At 55.2% G+C, this 19,039-nt stretch overlaps 1 protein-coding gene and 1 long non-coding RNA gene across 4 annotated transcripts in view; both read left to right on the forward strand.

Annotated features, from left to right (window-relative positions):
* The window catches only part of STUM (stum, mechanosensory transduction mediator homolog), a 60,616-nt gene that overhangs the window by 12,295 nt on the left and 29,282 nt on the right, over positions 1-19,039 (forward strand). The window lies entirely within an intron of this gene.
* On the forward strand, positions 3,485-6,116 carry LOC118551943 (uncharacterized). Its single transcript, XR_004925304.2, has 3 exons — positions 3,485-3,582; positions 4,222-4,355; positions 6,040-6,116. It is a non-coding gene; the product is annotated as an uncharacterized LOC118551943 (long non-coding RNA).

Consider the following 19,039-nt stretch of genomic DNA (forward strand, 5'->3'; position numbering starts at 1 on the left):
CGTCTGGGTGGGCTGGGCGCACGTCAGTGTGGTGGCCAGGCGCATGCAGGCAGCCAGCCTGGAGGCTCCCGAGCCCAAGAAGCATCTGGAAGCCAGGAAGGAAAACATGACAGCATGGCACCAGAGAAGAAGCTGAGCCCCGGGGCCTGTCCCAGGTGCACAGACACCCTCCCCATGGGGACAGGCCAGCTGTGGCCGCACTGTGTGAGGGACACGTGTCCTCCTTGGGCCTGGCTGCAGGAGCCACTCGACGGACGTGGGCCCTCCTGGGTCACAGGGCAGTCAATGTGGCTGGGGCACGACGTTGCTGTGCACACAGGGTCTGTGTCCCCAGATGCCATCTCTGCTCGCGTCTCAGCTCTGACCACTTCCTCTTCTGCTCTGAAGCCTTCGACAGCTCCCGCCGTCCACGGGCCCAGTTCCTACTCCGCACGGGGCCCATGGGACCCAGTGAACTGTCCCCGCCCTCCCCCACTGGTTTCTTTAGGCCAGCGGGGCCACTTGCTTTCATACGGTGCTCCTGTGCCTGGGACCGCCACCCCCCATCGAGGGCAGCGCCTGCCCCAGCCGTCAAGGCCCACCTCAGATGGCCTCCTGACCCCTCTGTGCAGTGAGCTCCCCCTTGAGGACTGTCAAGCCACTTAGGATGTTCCTCTTGCTCCCCGGAAATTCTGGTTCTTCTGTTGCCTTAATCTTTTATAAATGTGTGTGTGTATATATATATATATATTTTTTTTTTTTTTTAAGTTTTATTTATTTAAGTCATCTCTACACCCCACATGGGCCTCGAACTCACGATCCCGAGATCAAGAGTCGTGCGCTCCTCGGACTGAGCCAGCCACGCGCCCCTCTGTTGTCTTAGTCTTCCATGAATCGTTTCCTTGAGGGTTGGGGCTGTGCGTGACTTACCCTCTGCCTCGCCGGGCGCCTAGCACCCCTGTTGCAATCAAGCTGAACTAAATGCATCCTGATTTCTGGCTGTAAAGGTGGGGCAGAGAGCGGGTCCTTGTTCCTCAAATCTAGTGACCCCAAACATGACACAGGCTTTCATGTCACTCCTCAGCCTTCCCAGCTCAGAGGGAAGTAAGGGACAGAGTTCTCATGGCTGCAGGCAGGATGGGGGGGTGCTGTCTCTGAGGGGTCCTTGGTGTCCCAGCCACTCGGGGGGGGGCCGTGGGGCAGAGGAGGGATGTTGCCTGCCCCTTTGCTGGGTCAGAGCACCTGCTCTGTGGGGGGTTCACTGGGACAGTCACGAGCTTACTGAGAAGAGCCGGGCCACCATCCATCCTTTCAAGTGGTATACCCAATGGCTGAGAAGGGGGGAGGGGAGCAGTGGAGATGATCAATCTCAGTAAACCGTTTTAATAAAGATTGGTTTGGGCAATAGCCATCAAATTAAATCTAGGGGGAAATTTTGATGGGAAACAGGATATTTGCATGATCTTTAAGTGCCTCCACAGAATGCTTCTAACTTGTAAAGAGAAAAGTGATGCAGCATCTTGACTGAGTGAACAGAATAACATCGCCTGGACCTTGAAAACATTACACCAGATGAAGGAAAGCAGTCACAAAAGACCCCACACTGTACGACTGCATTTATATGGACAATCTAGAATTGACTGATGCGTAGAGGTGGAGGGCAGCTTGGCTGAGGAGTGTGGCTGAGAGCACATGGGAGGGACTGTTAAGGCGTAGGGGGGGTTCTTCTGGGGTAGCAAAAATGTCTTAAAAGTGATTGTGCTTGGTTGCACACCGAATTATTAGATGGGCAAATGTTATGATATGTGAATTATAGCCCAATGAAGCGGTTAAAAGATTAGCATTACCGAGGTGAGACAGATGGACATCGCATGTCTCCTGGTGGGATCTCCTGTGCAGGATCCCAACCCAGGGTGCATGACCCAAATCTTCTGAGGAAGGAACCAGAGGAGCCCAAACTGAGGGGCATTCAACAAAATACCTAGCTGATATTTTTCAAAAACATCATTGTCACAAAAGATTAAAGAAGACTAAACAAACTTGAGAACTAAATGCAAAGCATAATCTTGGATTGGATCCCGTACCAGAGGAAAAAAGAATCCCAAGAAAGACGTCTTTGAGACAATTGGCAAAACTGGAATATGGGCTGTCAATTAGATAAATATCATATCCATGTTACGATTTCCAAAAGACAGTAACTGTGCTACGAATATGTAAAAACACAACTTTGTTGCTAGAAACACACTGAGGTTTAAGGGGTGAAGAGCCATGATGTACGCCGCCTATTTACAAAGGGTTCAGGAAAAATAAATAATAATATGGAAGAAAGAGAATAACAAATGTAGCAAGGTATTAAGAATTGGTAATCTGGGTAAAGGGTAGACAGGAGTTCCCCATATTATTTGTGAAACTTTTCTGCAAGTGTGGAAGTATTTGAAAAGAAAAATTATAAAATTATATAGTTAAAAGCCAAATACACTCAGACATTTCAGACGTAGCAGTTACAGCTAAATCCTAAGTACTGTAAGCTCTTTCTTATCACCGAAGGTCTGCCAGTTCTCACTAACTCAGGGGCCATCTGGGGCCACAGGGACAGAGTCCTGGTGAAGTGGCATATTGGCGTGCAGGGCCCAGACCCCCAGAAGAGATTTTCCCCGGGACTCATACCATTTAAATCCCAAGGTCACACAAAAGTTTATTGCAGCCCTTTGGGAGCATGAGCTGTTCCTCTGCCCCACCAGCGCAGGCCGGGGTATAACAGAAATGAGTTTCCCAGGAGGCTGGGAGATACAGCGGGTGCATAGTGAGCTGCCCTTGCAGTGGCTGGTTGGGACTAAACCCACTGCTTGTGCGGCCTGCCTCTGGGGTCGACCAGGAATCCAAACACTGCAGCCAGAGCTGGGGCAGATCCCAATGCCACAGATCTCTTTTGGAGAAGTCTCATTTCTTGGTTATTCCTGTTTGACATCTCCCTGTGGAGTCCAAGAGTCATTCGTGGACCTCAAAGAAACCAACCTCAAACCAACCGCCAATGAGCTTGTCATGCCGGCATGCCAGGAGAGTGAGGGAGAGCCTCCCCTTAGCCTTGGCTGCTCTCAGGGGTCCTGTGGTTGAACATGCAAGTGGAATCCTTCCAGAAATCACTCTGTGGCCTGCCTCAGAGGTGGGAAAAAACAAACAAACAAAATCATAACCATCTTAGGCCCCAATAACTGGGGTTCTTAGAAGTTCAGAGCAGAAAGGGGGCCGTGGATGAGGCACCAAAGTTGCAGGTTGGGTGAGGGCAGATTTGGCCGGTCTTGGGCCTCCGTGCCTGGGGCTGGGCTCCGAGTTTGATACATCCTGATAAGAGGGGCCTCAGTGCTTGGGAACTGGTTTGAACTGAAGGAAAGCAGAGAAAAGCCATGGCTTTGGCAAGATACTGGATGGCTCGCGCCCACTCTTGGATGGGACTGTTGTGTGTTTTATCTTTCCTGCTAGCTCTCACTTGAGCCCCATGCAACCGATGCTGAGGGACGTTCTCGATCTCCCTGTCTAGATTCTCAGGCATGCCTGGAGACCGACCAAAGCACTCCTCGAAGGCAGACCAGGGGAAGGCAGCAGGTGAGCACCTTGGTCTCCCCAGTGCTGTTTGCATCCCATCATTTCACATTCTGTTTGGGGTTCCCCACACACCACCCCCAGCCATCAGGGGACTGGCATCAGCACCAGTCGTGATTCTTAACCTAAGTCTGAAGATCATTAACACTGGCTGGGGGTAGGAGGTGGAGCAGTGGCTAAAGTGTGCTTTAAAACCGAGCATCTAATCTTTTGGATCATCTGGCCTACCTGCTGCTCTCATTCTGGCTTTCCCGTTTATCCTGTGGGTTGGTCTTGTCTCTTTGATGACACCTTTTCTGTGTGTCTTCCCCGACTCTTGGTCCAGTGCAGAGCACACAGCGGGATCCCAGCATAGCTGCTGACCGATAACGAGCTGGGAAGGAGAGCTGAGAGCCCATATCCCGGCTTCTCCTTCCAGCTCTGCCACGAGGGCAGCCGTGGGCTGATGGAGCTCACCGTCCTTGTCTAGGCCCCACTTCGTACCTGTCCGAAGCAGGGGTGCTTACTAGTCCTGCCTCTTTTTGCCGAGATTCAAAGATATCAGATCAGGGCCATAGGCACCTTGTACCTTTAAGTCAGGAGGTGAATGGAGGCTCCGCTGGTCGCTTGTCTGGCTGGTCCTGGCTGATTTCATGCTTTCAGGCTCTGAAGGAGTGAGCCCTGCCCTTGCAGAGGTGGGCAGGAGAGGACCCTTCCACCGCCTGTCTCCCTGGCCCCGCATCTCTTCCCCCGCCTGCCCTGGGCCCCGGCATGCTGACCTGCCTCGCCTGCTGCAGGTGTGTTGGACAATGGGAGGCCCTGGCAGGGGAGGGAGGGGAAGGGGCAAGAGGTCGGGTGTTGGCTCCTCCGGCTTCCTGCCTATGACCGTGGTTTCTGCCCTCCGGCCCTCTCCAGACTCAGACAACACCCCCTTCTCTCTCCCTGGGCCTTTAGGCCCAGCCTGGGACCGGCCTCCTGCTGCTGCAGGCCCCCAGCACTTCACTCTCCCCGTGGGTCCCCCACCCCAGACCTCTGTCAAAACAATAGCCCCTTCGTTAAGAGCCTGGCTCAAGCCCGATTCCTGCCAGGACCCCCTGGGTGCAGAGCTGGTTGTTGCCAGCGCCCCCTTCACGGGGCTGGGGGATACCAACCCGCCAGCTTGGCACCACGACCGCCCCCACCCCTCATTTTCCTATAGAAGTTGGTTCTAGCACAGTCTTCCTCCTGGAAGCTCTGGAACAGCCCGTACACCGAGCCAGAGCTTCCTGCCGGCTGGGGAGTGTGGGCGTCCAGCTTCCAAATGGCTCTCGTGCTCGTGACTCGCCGCGTTCCCAGGGGGCCGGGGCTGGGCTGAGCGCAACGCCCCGGCATCCCAGCCGGGGTCCTCCTCCCTGCATCCTGTGTTCACGCTCTTGCCTCATGACCAGCCTCAGCCCAGCTCCTCTGGGCGGTTGTGGGTTGGGTGCTTGGTTCCCAAAGCTCCGGGCTGACCTCGCCTTGCAGGGAGGCCAGGCTTCGGAAGCTCTGCCATCCTGGGAGCGCCCTCGTCGCCTCCACCTGGGGCCCTCCTCGGCCTGGGGCCCCCCTTCTCTTGCCTTTCCCTCCGGACCACCACCCACTCCGCCTCCCCCCTTCCGCACGGGCTGTAGACATCCAACTTGGAAGAACTCACTCCCCATTCATTAGTGATACTTAGGGACCCGTCTCCACCACGATGGTCACTTTGGAAGAGGCACCATCTGGCCACTGCTGGCACCCCTCTTTCACTTCCTGAGATAACCAGAAGGCACCACAAGCCAGTCACCACCTCTGTCCAGTGTACTTTCCGCTCCCTAAGACCCAGTGTTTTGCTTTTTGCCCCCCGCCCCATTCCCTTCCACTCCCCACTGTTTGGAGCCTGGGACCTGGGAAAGAATGAAGTCCTCATTGCGTGGTTTGATTTTTCTTCCTCCTGGCACAGAAAGAACCCCCAGTGTTTGAGCTGCTAAGGCCCCCAGTGATTCCTCGTTATGAGAAGAGTCATCCAAACACAGCCGTTACGCGTTAAGTCTTCACAAAAGACACTAAAGATTAGCGCACCGTCTACTTGCAAGGAGCCCCTTTGCTAGCCATACCAATTACGTTTTTAAGAAGCAGAGGGGTTCGAGTTGGGTTCTTCTGAATCTGGTTTTCTCCCCCTCCTTGTGATTTGTGTGCAGACTTCCGAGAGGCAGGTTTTATAATACAGATTCAGCCAGGCTAAATCACAGCGGCAGAACCTTATGCAATGGCTAAAAACCTATGAGTTAAAAATGGAATAGTCTTGCAGAGTGGAGAAGGTAATAACATCAGGGATGTGAAAATAGAAAGTAAAAAATTAGTATTTCAGCAATGCAGGTCTCTTACCCACATTTTTCTGCACCTGGAGAGCTTGGTGTCATTTTCCAGAATAAATCCAAAGTGCGAGCTCTCACTAGAAAAATAAAACTTTTGTTTTCACAGGTTCAACCCTCCGTCCCCAGTGAATCCAGGGTCAAGAGCCCTTTTTACTGACTGCTGGCCGTCATGCCAAAAACACGTTTTGTGTTTGTTAGAATCTGTATGTTCACTAATGCTCATAAAGGAACAGATTTTAGGTTTTTATAAGTGGGTTTTGTTAATTTGCTATTTTAAAAATACTTGTGAGACCTTTACAGTTGCCATGGTGATATAATTTCCATAAACATGATTTTTTTGTGGGGATTTTTTGCACATTGAAGGCTGAGGTTGATAGCAGTGTTGGGGGGGAGTAGGTGGTGAATTTGGCAGCCACCCCATTGCTTCCTCCCTCAAATGCTGCAGATCTGGTTCCAGGGATCCACGTCATGGCAGAGACCTAGACCCCTAATCACCACATCTGACACCCTAGGCTTCTGGGGAGTGGGCCTGGTCAGGGGAGAAGGGGGCCAGCCCCCGGGTGGGGGGTCACGGGTACCTGCGTGGCCCATCAGTGGTCCAGCCCACGTCAGAGCGACCTGCACTCTCTCGCCAAACCTTGGCTTCACAAAGCCGTGGAGGACCCGACCTTGGAGCTGCCCGAGGGGCGATGGAGAGCCTAGAGACTCTTTCCCTTTGAACCAGATTCATCAAAAAAAAAAAATTCTATCTTAATTCACAATACTGCTAAAATGCTGAACGCTTGCAATGGAAAATGAAAATGTAACAAATATTAGCTGTTAAACAAGACAAGAAAGCATTGAATAAGAAGGCATTTTATAGTCCTCTAGAATGCCAGTAGTTGAGAAAAAGCAGATTTGATTAGAAGAAAAGTTAGATGGTCCCAGTGGCACCACGCTTCTTATCAGTGACGCTAGACATTTGCTTTGGCTCATGGAGAGACTTCACTGTTAAGCTTTATTTCCCGGAGAATGGAACATACAGAGAGATCAAGGGAGAAGCAGAACAAATAAGAGAGAGATTTCTAATAACTAAGAACGTCTGGGGAGGGAAACGGCCAGAAAAAGGAGTTTCAGGAGGCAGTGTCAGCCTGAGATGGCAGAGCAGTGTCGGGCCAGACGCTCCACGCCAGGCGCTGCCTAGCTCAGCCGAGGGGTTTGATTCATACGGAATCATGAATCATAAGCAAGTACGAATTACTAGAAAGGCTTTGTGTTGACTGTTTTTATTTAGGTAGTACCAGAAATTCGAACACGGCCACCCAGAGGAGAACGTCCCAGACTCCCCGAGTGGCGGAGTTACCCATCTCGATCTCTGGAGAGCTGACCCGCGGTGTCCAGGAGAGGTTGCGCGTGTCAGCGGCACGCCGATGGATGCCTGGAATGTGCACTGAACAAGGGCGTGTTCGGAAGTGTGCTAGATGGGCACAGAGCACCCCGCGAAGTGGAAAAGGCCCACGGACCGGCCCGTCTACAGAAGTCTGTGGCCACACAGCTGCTGTCGACCTAGGGTTTGTTGAGTGTGTCTCTTGAAGAGGAGGAAGATGAACCCGGAGTGTGGGCTGACATTCTGTGCCTCTGGAGTCGTGGGGCTGGGGGCAGGGCTCGCTGCGGGGTTGTGCCTGGCTGGCAAGGCGGGGGGGGTGAGGGTGGTGACGTGCTCTGAGGGCTCTGCAGGCATTTTTGTTTGCCCTGAAATTGCCCAGAGGAATTTGGCATGGCACGCGGCCGGAAAGTGGCTCACTGTCCCAGCCGGAGTGGGGGGGCTCAGCACCCGCGCTGCACCAGCCTCTTCTTATAACACACATTTAATGTAAAGGTTTTTGTTTTTGTTTTTGTTTTAAATAATGCCTCAGTGGCAGGTAGCTTGGCTCTCGGCTGGGGCTGGTGGGCGGTGGGCGGGAGAGGGAAGCAGCAGCCTGGGACTGATGCAGCAGGGTGGGGGAGCACCTCCCTCCTCACTGAGTCAGCATGTGGCCCTCGGGGCATGGCCTTCCAAGATGCTCTGTGATGTTCCGGGTGCAGGCAGGCCAGGACCGGTCCCCGCTCCCCTCGTCAGGAGCGGGAAGATTTCATCCTTTGGGAGGAAACAGTAAGCAGAAGTACCACCACCTGCCGCGCTGCCCAGAGGAGGGGACATAGGAGGGAGAGGTCCCCTGTGGGTCCTCGAGCACAAAGATCATTTGATGATGGGGAGCCAAGGATCCAGAATTTTTGTGGTGAGTGCTTCCCTGAATCCTGGTGACACCTTGCCGGGTAGAACTAATTTATTTTGCTGGGGGAATCCCTCCTGGATCCCACTCTACCAGGGGAGAGCTGTGTGACCTTGGGCAAGTTATTTAAGCCCTCTGTGCCTCAGTTTCTTCATCCACAAAACGGGGGCAATCACAGGACCCACCACACAGGCCTCTTGAAGATTAAATGGGTTGTTCCACAGAAACTGCTTGGAATAGTGCCCAGAGCACAGTGAGGATTCCATGTCTTTTCCAGGCTCCAAAGTCACTGATTTTTCTCCCCTCTCCCCCGTGGTACAGCCTCCAGTACCCACATTCTACTCTCTGTTGCTGTGAGCTGGGCTTTTTCGGTTCCACATGTGAGATCACACAGCGTGTGTCTTTCTGTGTCAGGCTTACCTCATGGAGCCTCAAACCCTCAAGCTTCATTCACGTCGCAAATGGCAGAGTTTCATTCTGATTTTGAGGCGGGATAATATTCCGCTGTGTATATATTATGTTTTCTTTGTTCGTCCATCGACGGACATTTAGCTTGGCTAGAAGGCTGCGTGGAACATGGGGGGCAGCTCTCTCTGTGAGACAGTGATTTCATTCTCTGTGGATAAATACCCAGAAGTGGAATTGCTGGATCATTCGGTGCTTCTATTTCTTGAGGACCCTGAACGCTGTTTCCCAGAGCAGCTGCACCAGCTCGCATCCCTACCGACAGCGCACGAGGGTCCCCTTCCTGCATGTCCTCGCCGGCACCTGTCAGCACCTGTCATGTCCGGTCTTTTCGATGATGGCCATTCTGAAGGTCTGAGGGGAGAGCCCATTGAGGCTTTGATTTGCGTTTTCCTGGTGATTCGTGATGTCTGTGTACCTGTTGGCCACTCGTGCGTCTTCTCTGGGGAAATGTCCATTGAGGTCCTCTGCCCATGTTTTATTTTATTTTTTTCTGGTTAAACACTATTCTCGTCTGGGAACGTGTGTTGGGGTGGGGAAGCCTGGGGCCCTCCAGGGACAGAAGCTGTGGTCAGGTTTGGTCTAAAGCATGTTTAACTTGGAACTGCTCTGCAGGGAATGGTGAGCCCAGTGGTTCCTAGAAATGCCGAAAGGACAGGACAGCCAAGGACAGGGCTGTGGCTCGCTGGTCCCTTGAGCTGTGTCCACCGGTCAGGGCCCTTCTTGCCCCCTCCGCTTGAGCGGGGCCTTCTGGGGGCCCCCCTTCCCAAGCACCCTCCCTGCTCGGAGTCTGCAGGCCGTTGTGGCCAGGACGGTGCCCCCCTTTCTGCCCATGGCCGTCGCCCTGAGCTCTGACAGTGGATTCTCTGGGTAATTAGAGCAGTTCATCGGGTTTGCTTCGAGGCTCCAAATGAGACCTTTGGAGAACAGCGGCTAGTTTAACCTAAGTGGCCCAAGAACAGGCAGAATGGAGCTGAGTGCGGAGGAATGTGCTTTTATGGAGCTGTGTGTTTAAAGATACATCTGGGATTTGTTTCTTAGCAACGGGGCTCATCCGGAGCATGAGCACGCCAACAGTGTCAGAACACCCAGCGGTGCCCACAAAAACTGTAGAAAATACAATAAAAATCTGGAGAGTAGGGGCGCCTGGGTGGCTCAGTTGGTTAAGCGACTGCCTTCGGCTCAGGTCATGATCCTGGAGTCCCAGGATTGGGTCCCGCATCGGGCTCCCTGTTCGGCAGGGAGTCTGCTTCTCCCTCTGACCCTCCCCCCTCTCATGCTTTCTCTCTCTCAAATAAATAAATAAAATCTTTAAAAAAAAAAAAATCTGGAGAGTAGGAGAGAAGATTTAAGCAGAGTGCCTCCAGCAGGAGAACAAAGCTCAGAACCCTGAGCCGATGTCGCAGACAACAGGTATAGCCCAGAGATGGGGTGTAGACCGGAGTGGCCTCAGGGGCGGGTGGGGCAGGTTCCTAACCCACCTGCTGAGCCACGTGCATCCGGAAGGCTCCCTTCCTCTGACCAGCATCTCGCGGTCATGCCTCCCTCCTTCCCTGGCACCCAGAGCCTCCAAATGTCCTTCTAGAGTCTGAACTGGAAGAGTGGCTGGTTGGAGCCCCGGAGGAGATAACGGAAAGACCCAAATCCAGGGACGCCTGGGTGGCTCAGTCGGTGAAACGTTCAACTCTTGATTGCGGCTCAGGTCATGATCTCAGGGTTGTGGGATCGAGCCCCGTGTTGGGCTGCATGCTCAGCTCAGAGTCTGCTTGTCCCGCTCCCTCTGCTCCTCCCCAGCTCACTCGCTCTCTCTCTCTCTCAAATAAATACATAAATAAAATCTTAAAAAAAAAAGACCCAAATCCAGAGGTTCTGACCCTTAAAAATGCATTTAAATGCCTACAGAGAAGCCAAATACAAAGAAAACCAAAGATACTGAAAAATAATTTTCAAAATTACCAATAATTATTGAAAAACCCCACCAAATTTGTATACTGAAACACTGTGTTTCTGTATTTAATACATTAAATGGGAAGATCCAGCCACGGGTCAAATATGTGCTGTAACTTTGAAATAGTGATTCGTGTTGATGGTATATTGAGAAATCTTCCCAGCTGCACTGTGGTACAGAAATATCCGTGATTTCTGTTGATGAGGAAGACCAGGCTCTAGTAACGTTATCGTGGCTATTGCCTGCACCTTTAAGGAAAGGAAATGCGAACACTGAGTTGGAGGTTAGTGTAAATACAGAAGTAATGCTCTTCAGTCCCAGCTCATGGATCCCAGGGTGCGGGGTGTGCGGACCCCGGGTTTACCCCAAGAAGCTCTTCCCTCGTGCATCCTCCTGGTCCCCACTTCTGTGTCCCTGAGGCCTGCGTTGTTAGGGGGCGCCTGGGTGGCTCAGTGGGGGGAGCGCCCAACTCTTGTTCTCACATCTTGACCGCGAGTTCAAGCCCCACTTTGGGCATGGAGCCTACTTAAAACAAACAAAAAAACCAAGAAAACCCCAAACTCTGTGTTGTCAGAGTTGCTATGCGGGCAGGACAGACAGACAGGCAAGACAGAGAGGCAGTGAGATGCTGCTCCAGGGCATGGCGGTGCTGGGGCCGCTGGGAGGACCCAGCAGCCCGCTCCCCAGAGAAGCCCCTGAGGTCACCTTCCTCCACAGAGGGACATTCACCGCACGGGTGTCCAGGGTCAAGGTCACCGAAATGGCATTTGATCTTGGAAACATGAATTTCTCGGGAAACATGAGTAGGGGCTTTTTTCCATCTGTTTTTCTAATAATGTCCGCTATGTTCACTTAATAGTGTACAGCAGGGGTTTTAAGAAGTGCTTCGGATGCAGCGGGCTCTCAGCACGGTCCGGCCCCCTGTGCTGTCCTCTCAAAGCTGGGCTTCAGTGGAAGCCAGGAGACCCGAGGTGGGGAGGTTACCTGTCCAGTGCGGCCGGGTGCCAGGGGAGATGGGGAGACGGAAGGCAGTGCGGGTCAGGGGCAGTGGCGAGAGGCCCCCTTGGAGGCTGTGCACATGGTGTAGGCGTGCGGGGGGTGCCTCTGGAGGGCAGGCCTACAGGCGGGGCAGGGGGGCCGGAACAAGCACGCTGGCGTTCCCACAGTCCCTGGGTCTGCCGCGGGGCAGGGTTCCTGCGAACGCGCTCTGGCTGCCTGGCCCGGGGCACGGCCACCTGCAGGCTGCTGGGACAGCTCTGAGCCAACGCTTTAGTGTCCCCCAGGTGCTTCTGCCCCTTGCTGAGTGGGAAGGTCGTGGGCCCCAGGGTGTGGCTTCTGCCAGATTGGCATTCTTCTGTTTTGCAGGACCAGGGTCACAAAACCTTAGAGCTGAAAGTGTTCTTGGGGAACATGCCATCTAGGTGTCTTATTTTGCAGACGTGGACCCCAAGGCTCAGAGGCAAAAGGGACTGTCCCACGTCACAGGGCAGTGTCAGAGCCTGGGCGAGAGCACGCAGTGAGAGGTGACCACACCTTCCCTGCCCCACCCCCCCGGGGAGGCGGGCTGGAGGTCGTGCCGTGTCCGGGCCTGTGGCGGGTGATGCCATTTGCCTTGTGCACAACTCGCTGAGTCAGTTCGGCAACCACAACTGTTATCTGGGCAGGACTGATACTGGTGGTCTAGAGGCCCGTGCGGGTTAGTTAGTGCGTGCCGCCGCTTTCCCAGAGTGGGGCACCAGCCCGCCATCACTGGCTCCGCCCTGTCTCACCTTGGGCAGGTCGGTTAAGCTCTTTGTGCCTCAGAACCTGATGTTAACAGTATCCGCTTCACAGGCTTGTCGTCACACGAGGGTTAATACACATAGAGCTCTGGGAACAGATGGTGGTGGGCGATCATCTTTCCGTTAGGAGATCAGGAAGCCAGCTCAACCGGCTTACACAGAAGAGGGAATATATTGCTTCACTGACCTGGTGGATTTCAGGCCTTGCTTGATCCAGGCACTCAGGGATGTCCTCAGGACTCAGTTTCTCTTCCCAGCTCTTGACCCTACTTCCACTCCCCTGTATGGTTTGAATTCTAGGTGGCCTGTTTCCACGTGGTGACTCCCGGGTGCCCTGTGGTGACTCTGTCCTTTAAACTAGCAATTCCTATGGAAAGAGGGTTTTCCCCCTAGTTGGTCCAGGGAAACTTGTGGAACTGACCTGGCTTGAGTCATGTGCCATCTCCGAGCCGGTCACTGTGGCCTGGGGACTGGAGTGCTTGGATTGACCAGGCCTGTGGCATGGGCTCACCTTAGGAGTTGGGGGCCAAAGTCGGTTCCCTCCCAGATTTCGTGGCTGGAGAGTGAGACACAGGCAGACCCCAAAGGAAGCTACAGGTGTTATTTCCAGAGTAAGGGGGACTGAGTGGAGTCGGCAAAAAGAACAGGTGACCAGACAGGGCATAGGTCGTGGTGACCTCACGGAAACACACGTCTCGGGGAGCCAAGGGTGGGGAGCTTACTGTTGCTGGGAGGGGACACAGTGTTGGAGACATTGTCCCTGACACAGTCCCAAGGCAGCCCTGAGGGGTTTCCTTGGGGAGTTACTCACGTCACTTAATAGACTTTGGCCCATGAGTGTGGTTCCCGTCCCCCAGTCTCTGCGCGGCGTGAGCAGCGGATGCCTTTCTGAGGGTGAAGGCGTGGGCCCTTGTGGAATTCCTTATCGAGCAATCTAACCGTCCCCAGGGCTGGATCTGGCCTGCGGGTGGTGATAGGATTCCTGCACCCCAGAGGGGGTGGGAGTCAGGTTCTGGCATTGAGCCGACCAGGGAAATGGAACGGGGCTGGGGGCTAGAGATCAGGGGCCCAGGGTGGAGGGCCTCACAAGCCCCCAGGGAAAGTTTTGTCCCATACTCACGGGCGGCAAGCACACAGAGTGGGTATGGACCGTTGCCCCCATCCCATCCCCAGTTACGAGATGGGCGGAGAGTGTCCCCGATATCAGGGTGAAGGGCACGGGTGTGGATCGCATGCCACGACTCCCGAGTGCCTGGCTCTGTTGCAGGAGCTCTGTGTGTATTAACTCACGTGGTCATCATGTCTGGCCTGTTGCCATGGACTGAATTTTGTCCCCCTGCAAATTCACACTTAACCCTCGAGGCCTATACTTGGAGATAGGGCTTTTTGGAGGCTAAGTTAAATGAGGTCCTAAGTATGGGGCTCTGAGGTCATGGCATTTGTGCCGTTATCAGAAGAGACACCAGGGGCACCTGGGTGGACAGTCGGTTGGGTGTCCACCTCTTGGTTTCGGCTCAGTCGTGATCTCATGGTAATGAGATCGAGCCCAGAGTCAGGCTCCACGCTCAGCACGGAGTCTGCTTGAGATTGTCTCCCTCTGCCTCTCCCCGCCCTCCCCCCCTGCCACATGCTCTCTCTCTCTCACACAAATAAATACATCTTTAAAAAAACAAAAGAGACCCAGAGAGCTTGCTGTCTCCTGCTCTGCCAGATGAGAACACAGAAGGTGTCTACAAGCCCGATGGGAGCTCTCACCAGAAACCACCTTGGTTGGCGCCCTGATCGCGGACCTCCAGCTTCCAGAACCGCTAGCTCTGAATGTCTGGCAGCCCGAGCAGACACCTGGGAGGCAGGTGCTGGTGACGTCAGCCCCATTGTGCAAAAGGAGAACCCGAGATGCTAAGCCCCTGATGCGCCTGCCTCGGGTTAGGAGGGGGCGGAGCCAGTGGACTCCAACAGCCTGGCAGCCGCCGCCCACCTGGCTGCCTGCCCCCTGCCCCAACTCCTGCTCCCTTGCAAGCGGCATCCACCTCCAGGGGTTTATAAGGACTACGTGAGGCTCTGCAGGCAGAGCACCTGAATGGGCCAGGCGCACAGGGACAGCGAGCTTTGCCACTCCGTGCCGTTGCACACGTAGGACAGGAGACAAAGCAGAGGGGAGCACAGTTAGAACCACCCCCGGCTGGGGACAGAGAGCGCCTGCAAAGACTGGCCTGGCCTGGTTGTCCAGGTGGGTGTTGCGAGAGGCAGGCAGGACGCAGGTGAGCCGGTCCCTAGGCCCGGTGGCTGGGCCCGGCCAGTGTCTAGTGCTGGGGAGCTCGGTGGGAGTGGTGACACTCAGTGGGAATGGCCAGGTGACAGTGGGGAAGTGTGGGGCAGGGTGGGGGGCGATGCCTGGGCCAGCTTCGGCCAGCACTGTGGCTGCTGGGGGAAGCTGTGGGGTGCCCCAGGAGTCCAGCAGAGGACAAGATTTCCCAGTGCCAACTCCAAGAGGAAGAAATAGTCGTTTCCACGTGAACCGTGCACCCTAACCAGCCACCCATTTTTCAGCCCCACGTTGGACAGATTGGAGCCCACAGTGGCTAGTCTTCACTACCAGAATATCAAAGGGAACCATGCTCTGAACACAAATTCAACCTGTCACATTGCAGTTTTCTTGCCCTAATAGGAAATGTCTGCTGGTGAGCTTCTCCCCAGAGCCTGCCTTGGCATCTGGCCCAGGGCCAAGTCCTGCCCGCCCCAGCTCTAGAATGTACTGCCTGGGGTTGCAAAACCCCAGATAAGTCTTCCTCCACCTAATGAGCCCTGTTCTGAGAAAACTGTCCGCTGCAGCGGTGGCTCTGTCTGGCCCTGTCATTCCCTCCATGGCTCAGCAATCCGAGGATCAGCAGGAGGAGCACTCCCCTCCCAGCGGCTCCCTGGCAGGTGGATGGATGGCTTGTCCTTATGGCTCAGAAGGACCTCGTTAAAGGGGGTGAGGCACAGTCTCCTGGAGCTGCTGGCCGAGGTGGCTGCAGAGCAGAGTTGGAGGGACATGGCTGGAGCGGTATGTCCTGGGGTCCCCAGCCAGGGTGTCCCCAGGCGGCCAGGAGCCCTGATTTGGCATGCACACCCTCTGTCCCTATGCACTGGATCTCTTCAATCAGTTTGGCATGCTAGTCAGGGAGGAAAAAGGGATTCTGCCCGACTCCAGAGGCCACGGAAGAATGGAGTTCAGTCGTGGGGAGATGGCGCGTGAGCGAGGCTCCCGCAGGCTGCTCTCTGGGGCGTGAGTGTCCTGGGTACAGACCCGCCTGTCCCTAAGGTTCCCGGTAACTGCTGAGTCAGCGGACGTCCCCAGGGGATGTTTCTTACTGTGCTAAAGTACACTAACATAAAACGTACCATTGTGAGCATTTTTTCAGTGTACAACTCCGTGACGTCGAGCACAGCGCTGTGCGTCCGTCACCAGGGTGACTCGGAGCATCCGGTTGCCTGCGTCCGTCACCAGGGTGACTCGGCACATCCGGAGGAGGTGCCCAGAGGCAGGAGGAGAGAGGGGGGACCTGCTTCCGGGTAAGCACCCCGTGGGGCAAGAGCGAGGTCGAAATTCGGCATCCTCTCTGCCAAGCTGGCTCGGCCCCATGTCTCGTAACTGCGCCCCTCTTGTGAGGGACTGGTGCAGATGCAGACAGGTGACCCTGTGATTATTCATGCCTAGGACAGGGCCACGGGAAGAGGCTCGCTGTCCTCCTCCCGACCTGTCCCATCGGGATTAAGACTCCTGGGACTGCCGAAGCCACCTGGGCACCACCCTGAGGTTGAAGCCTCAGAATGTCTGTGCAGAGAGCCAGAAAATGCCCTGGCCCTTGGTGACCCTGGTGACCTGCTTCCCAAACCTGCCTCCGAACTCCCTTTGGACTTCTCATCACTGGAGTTAATAAGTGCTTCATACCAGTTCAGCTAGTTTGGGTTGGCTTTGTGTCTCTTCCAGCCCAAAGTATCCTAAGAAAGAGCATCTATAAGTAGCAATATTCCTTTACCGGGTCCTTCAATTGCTCATCTTTGGAAACAACGCATAGAAACGGGCAATTTACCAGTCACAGTAATGTCATACGTCTGCCATTCATTGTAAATACAGATAACGTGGCACAAATGACCATTTTTGTTGGGTTCATCAGCCAGTTACACTGAATATACACGCTGCTATCCCCGGGACCTCGGTGGGTTTGCTGCATTTGTGAATGACAGATGCCTCTCACCCCTTGCACCTGCTTTTCCGAGCCCTGTGGAGGTGGCCCAGGGCTCGTCAGCAGGTGACGTGCCGAGTCTGAAACGCAGGGAGGGCCTGACTCCTTGCCGATCTTTCCTTTAGAGAGGAGGCTGGTGGTGCTGGAGGTTTCAGCTGCTCCCCGGCCTCCAGACCCCCTGGGTGCCCATCCCCACTGGCGATGCACAAGGAAAGGAATGTAAGAGAGAACAGAACTGTCTTTGAACACCGTCACCCTTGAAGAGGTGACTCAGAAGTGGAATCAGTTCACATTTACGAGATGCACATTTATGGAGATGCTCTCGTCCCGAGTCTCTCGGTCCCAGCAGGGCTGCTACAGCTCAGAACACGCTGAGCGCCCTCCAGGGCTCCGCTGCCTCGGTCAGCAGCTCATAAGAATGAAAATTCTAAATTGTTCCAAAAACGCACCCAAAGAGGGTGAAATTCATTTCTGGAAATGGCCAGAGAGTGAGGTGACTAAAGTGGCGATCAAGCCGAGCAGTCGGACTCCTGTCGGCGGGGGTAGGGGACTGCGACCCCACCCCGAGTCTGCTTCCTGACGTGGGTCCCGGGGCAGCTGTGTGGGGTTCGAGTTCTGCCCGGACGAGCCGCTCCGAGAGGGGGTTCCCCTCCTGTGGGGCTGCCGTCTGTGGGAAGGGGGTTCTTGTAGCTTCGGTTGTTTCTGGCATCTCACTGTGGGGGGGTGGTTTGGCCCCCAACCCCCTCGGGGAACTCTCCCCTGATTTGTGCTCGGGTCTGTTTGTGATGGTCACACAGTCCTTATGCTATTCAGTAGCCCTCTGCATAGAGCTGTGGTGTCTTGTTGTCAGGCTGTCTGTCCCCCGAGGGCTTCTGTCCCTTCCCTGTCCCCTTCCCAGACCCAGCCAGGCCTCTGGGAGGGGAGGAGGCTACTTGCCGAACTGCGCCATCCCAGAGAAGCAGGGGTCCTTTCCAAGTTCAGAAGGCAGAGCGGGGCCCAGCCCAAGCCTCCCGTGCCCTGAAATCTGCGGGGCGCCAGGAGTAGTAACACCACTAAGAACTGTCCTGGGGGCGAGGGGCAGGGGAGCGGGGGGGCAGAGGGGGCACTCCCAGAGCGGGAGAGATGGCCGAGGTCCTGCGTGGGAGGGGCCCGATGAGGGCCGCAAGCCAGGACTGCAGCTCCGTGTTCCTCTACCACGCGGCCCCGAGGTCAGATGGCGTGCAGACAGCCTGCTGGTCTTGGCGGGACGTCAGCCCGTCCCTCAGCTGCAGGGACCAGGAAGGGCAGCTCAGTCTCCTCGGCCTGAGTAACCGTCAGCTTCTCATCGAGGATGGGCCGCGAGGGCACCACGTTCCTGTGCGTGCCGCCCACAGGAGGGGAGGCCGGTGGGGGGTGGTGTGGGAGCTCAGGGCGCGCACGGTCCACCCAGTGGCATCATGTGATGCCAAGAAGAGGACAGCTTGTCCTGTCCCATAGACGCACGGATGTTCGGGCCTCAGCTGATGCCTCTGTGGCGATCTGGTCCTTCAAGAAGCCTCACTAGAGGCCTGCATCCCACCGGTGCCTGGGTTGGAGGGGGGGGGGACTGCAAACCCACAGCAGCAGATAACGTGCACGCTTCTGCAGCGCCCGCAGAGTACGCGGTACCCTTCTGAGCACCTGCACGTCCTGTAATGCTCAGGACAACACAGAGAGGTGGAGATTATTGCTGTCATTCTCAGCTGAGAAAACCAAGGCACAGAGAAGTTAAGTGACCTGTCCAAGGTCACACAGGGCACTGATACGTGGCGGGGCTGGGGCTCAAACCCAAGCACATTTATGGAGATCTGTGATCAGAGTCAGTGTTCTCGGCTGTACCACCCCAAGGGGCTCGTAGCTGGTGCAGAGGACAAGCCGTACCTTCTTGGAACCACCCTCCACCCAGGAATTGTCCTCATGCTGGTCACACGAAGTGATTCTAGGAAATTCAGATTCATTAGGTGCTTGAGTATCTTTGATGTGCCAGTTCTTCTTGTAGGCAGCTTGGTGAGGGGGGCCTCAAAGAGGAACAGACAAGGTTTGTGCCGTGGGGAGAGCAGATCTGCACATAAATAGCGTGAAGGGGTGATCTGAGCTGCGGGGCCAGGGTGGAGCGTGGGCTGCTTGCAAACCGCCCGGGGCTCTGGGCTCTGAGCTCCGAGCTGGAGCGCTGGACAGCTTGTGCAGTGGGAGGGAGTATCGGCAGGGAGGATGGGGAACACGGGGAGCCAGCCAGTGGGCGGGGAGAAGAATAGGAAACCAAAGTCAGCTGGGAGTTGGTGGCTGGGGTAGGAAGCGGGGCCCTCGGGGAAGAGCTGGTGCTGACCATCCGCCGGCCCGCCAGCCCACCACCCAGCTACCCCACTATGCGAGCTCCTTCCTGCGCCAGCCTGGCCTGGTCCCTCGGGGCTCT

This window comes from Halichoerus grypus, chromosome 7 (genome assembly GCF_964656455.1).
Source record: "Halichoerus grypus chromosome 7, mHalGry1.hap1.1, whole genome shotgun sequence".
Taxonomy (NCBI): domain Eukaryota; kingdom Metazoa; phylum Chordata; class Mammalia; order Carnivora; family Phocidae; genus Halichoerus; species Halichoerus grypus.